The sequence below is a fragment of the Coenobita brevimanus genome, chromosome 43 (assembly GCF_032717465.1).
Source record: "Coenobita brevimanus isolate Jiangsu-jjx chromosome 43, ASM3271746v2, whole genome shotgun sequence".
Taxonomy (NCBI): domain Eukaryota; kingdom Metazoa; phylum Arthropoda; class Malacostraca; order Decapoda; family Coenobitidae; genus Coenobita; species Coenobita brevimanus.
In genome coordinates, this window is record NC_136996.1 from 24,269,442 (window position 1) to 24,273,789 (window position 4,348).

At 40.4% G+C, this 4,348-nt stretch overlaps 1 pseudogene; it reads right to left on the reverse strand.

Annotated features, from left to right (window-relative positions):
- Positions 1–2,507: 2,507 nt before the first annotated feature.
- LOC145397859 (uncharacterized) overlaps positions 2,508–4,348 on the reverse strand; it is a 119,810-nt pseudogene continuing 117,969 nt past the window's right edge.

Here is a 4,348-nt window from a genome sequence, read left to right on the forward strand (position 1 = left end):
GAGGCGACAGAAAAGTGTAATATTTATTAAAAGAAATTTTTTTTTTTCGGTGTTACTTTCGCCATCATGAAAAGTAAAAAGATCAACTTTAAATATTATACTGCAAAACAAAGACAACCGATCAAGATTCATAATTGTAGACTTTAATCGTATTTTATTTTATTGTCGTTTCCAAGCAATGGACGCTGTAAAATACAGACAAAAACTGCCAGAAAATAATGAATCAGAATGCTGTTTATTAATCACATGTAACAAATGTAAGTAACTTCATCCGGAATGTGGCAGCTGCTGACACCACTGGCACATATCAACATCGCCCATATCTAGCGTTACCTAACAAGCAGTTTAAAATCGCATCGTTGCATCATCGCATCGTGGAGTTATCAGGGTTCCCATTGACCTTCACATGATAGCAGATTAAATATATATATATATATATATATATATATATATATATATATATATATAGATAGATAGAGAGAGAGAGAGAGAGAGAGCAAGAGCGAGAGAGAGAGAGAGAGAGAGAGAGAGAGAGCAAGAGAGCAAGAGAGAGAGAGAGAGAGAGAGAGAGAGAGAGAGAGAGAGAGATCACAAATTGTTTAAAGCCTCATTGGTCAAGACGCCCATAGTTTCATTTTTACAAACAACCATCTGTTGCCATCGTGTCCGTGCCTCTTTGCCTATCTCGTACTATGTAAATTTTTACATAGCAAAATCTGACTATAGCATTTAGCGTTTAGTATCATTAATCAGAATGTAGAAAAAATGGTAAGGTAAAAGAGTGATACAGCATCCCTAAATGCGGTGTTTGTTGTCGGGTGTTAGGAAACGCTTGATAAGGAGGATACGGAGGTGTGTGCTAGGGGTGTCAGCAATTACCGAATGCAGTATTAAGGATTCACATTTGCTATATTTAATAGCATTATGCTTTATGGTTTCCAAGCATTAACTGTGCCACTTTTCACAGCGGTAATAACTTGACATTAAAGGTATTAAAATATATATGATTTGTTACCAGGTATTGTAGATTTTTATTATATATAGCTTCCAGCCCTCCACTCATCTGTTTCAGACGTCATCCCTCACCTCTCGTGCATAGGTATCCCCCCACTCTCCTCAAACCCCCTTCCTCCCCCCCAAACTCTCTCTGTACGACACTCTCTTACTGGCTGTGGATGCTTCGAACGCATCTGTCTACTAGTGTTTCAGAGTCAATATCTTGGCCAGCGTTGACAACGCTGTGGCCCTCGCGGGAGTGCGGCCAGCTGTACAAACTGCATGTCATTGGAAAGTGAATAAAATACTCTTCCTAATGGTGTATTGTATGTCTAAATACCATGTTTAGCAGCTAAATTGAAAATAATAAGAGAGGATGTAATTTTCCACAAAATTAAATATACTATTTATTTTACATTATTATTACAGGTACAGATCACAGTAATGCTTTAATTCCACAGATTGTGCTTTCTGTATAAAATTCTCATCTTAAGTATCAGTGAGAACTGGCACCAGTTTTGACGAAGATTAAATCACTGGCTGTCAATGAAGGTTAGATCACTTATTGTTAATGGAGATAGGATCACTTTACGTGTAGAACTCGACACAACGCTAATTTGCTGAGTATGAATAGGTTCATTAACGTACATATGATATTTGCATACAGTATTTCTTCTTACATAATGCATGTAGCTTACAAACTTAAGCATCAGATTAAGAATTTATCAAAGTATAAACATTAATCACTGTCTTCATTACCCCCAGTAAACGATGCCATGTCCTCATCCACCTGTTCTCTATCACATACAAACTCGTCCTCCGAACTGTTATCAGCAGTAGCTTCCTCAAGAATGTCTGCAAGTTGCTGTGGCAATATCATATCTTCCGTCCACAATGGTTCCAAGGCACCATTCTTTAAACTCCATCCGTCGTTTTCTCTTGCTGGAGGAATGACAGGCTCAGCAATGTTGGCTCGTTTCCAGATAGCCACTTGATAATTAACGCGTCGAATGTGCTGTATGAAGCAGCTCCTTGGTGAAGGAAGTGTTGCCATGTCAACAGTGGGGATTGGGTCTAGTTTGTCGTTAGGACCACATTTCTCCTTTATCAAGAGAAGTCGGAGATCATTAACTTTCTTACCACGTGGCTTTGAGTACATGGCACACACAAACTCTTCCAGGTCATCAATCAGGTCGTCAGGAATATTCCAATGGTCACCAAGTTTAGCTAACCCTGGCTGGAATTTTGGCATCTTTAAAATGACCTTGATTGGTTTTACTTTCCCAATGCCTTTAAAAGCACTTGTCGTGTCAGTTCCAGTGAAAGTATTGAGTGCCATCAGGGCTGTGCAGTACTGCTGAGTGTAACTCTCGGCAATTTCAGTGATGTTGATCAGTCATTTATGGTTTCCACTTCCGGTATTGATGTAGATGTTGACATCTACTAGATCAAGTGCAAAGTGAAGAAGTATGAAAAAGACATCACTGTCTGGACCTCTGACCTTGATGTTCTCACCCTTTTTCCTTCCCGTAGAAACAATAGATGATTACTCTGGTATCCGTCTCTTCTTGCGTTGAATGTAGCTGATGTATCTCACTCGTTTGTGTATCCTTTCCATCTTCAGAGCTCAGCTGATAGGCTTTTCCATCAAAGATGTAGATGACATAACGATATTGCAGTCTGTTTGCGTATGAGTTGCTGCTCCATTCTTCATGCAGAAGATGGATCACTTGTTTCTTGTTTTCATCATTTGTCAGAAACTTCTTCCAGTCTGGCAGCTTTCTGGTACTGGCACCTTTGGTGATAAGTTTTTCAGCCCATCCTCTTCGCATCCTCTCCATAGACTTAACAGATCCAGGCAGATATGCGTCTGTGCTGTAGATTGTGTCAGAAGCCTTCTGCATCATGTCAAATACCTTCTGGCTGATCTGTCCGAAAGTTCCAGGTACTTGAGTCATGTAGTAGAAGAATGCGTTCCCATCTTCAATGACAAGAGTTGTGGATGCTGGTGGTGCAGCAGCATTATCAACATCTTTCAGCAGATACTGTTGTCCTCTGGATTTTTCATTTTTGGCCAAAAATCCATCAGCAGTTCCAATGCTGTAGGGTATCGGAGTCAGGGGGAAAGACATCATTTCCTTTAAAACCAAACATAGTCCTTGGTTTTGGGAGTGCAAAAGTAACTGAAAAACTATATGCCCTTGATGTTTGTATTTCACGGCCTTGTTCCTTGACGTCTTGACTTTGATGATCTTTTGCATTTCCTCAAGAGTCTTCAGCTTCAGCTTCTTTCCTGGCTCAAAAAAAAAAAAAAAACTCCTTCTTTTCTAATCTTTCCTTTATGAATTTCTCCTTCTCTTCTTTCCCAGCAGTTTCAGCTCTTAAGACATTATATTCTACGTTTGGGGGTGCAGGAGCCCCAGATGAGATAGAGTAGACCTTTTCATTGTCCTCCATGGTGAAAGGATTGACAAATCCAGTGATGGCTTCCTTTATCTTGCAGGCCAGTTTTTCACTTTCATAAATTTCAGTGGGACGAACGTCACGATGTTTATCTCCAGTGTTAGATTCTTCTAACATGTCAGCCATGTTGAATGTTGCATCAACAAAATGAGATCTCTCATGTGTTGTCCACACCCATCGCTGGTATGAGTCATAGTTGCCGAGAAGACCGGATAGATCTGCTCCAGTCCCGCCTGCTCCTCCTCCGGATTTTGCAAGCTTCATAAATGTTTCTTCAATGGTCTTGTCAACAGCTGTCCGATTGCCCGGAATGAATGACCTTGCAACACTTATCCCCTCTCTTTTCAAGAGTTCCAATGCTCCCGGATGTGTTTCCTCAATATTGGCAATAAATGTGCTGAAGAAAGTCAGATAGCGAGAATAATTGTGGCCAAAACTAAAGTCATTTGACTTTACAGCTTGAATCAGAGTAAATGTAAGCCAGACGTAATCCATGTATGAATGCCTGAATGTAGCTGTTTTTCCCAGCAGTCCTTGATGCACTTCGTCCTTGAATTGGCTGTAATCATCCAAGAGATTCTTGACAGCTGCATCATCATTCACCAGACATAATTTTCTTGTGAAGGAGATTCCAACAAATCTTGAAGGTGCTTCCTGGAAGCATCAGAGAGATCAGAGGACACATGTTCTTTCTGTCTGTATTTTATGTATTGTTCCATGAGTAGCCTTTCAAGACATTCCAGCATGATTTTGTGACATCTTACTGCCCGATTGTAGTGCTTCCCAGAGAGAACACCATGCAAGGATCCAGTGGCAATAAGGCCGGCTTCAATGAACACATCTCCTTAGCCAGACCCAGCCAGACACACACACACACATACAAGCACAT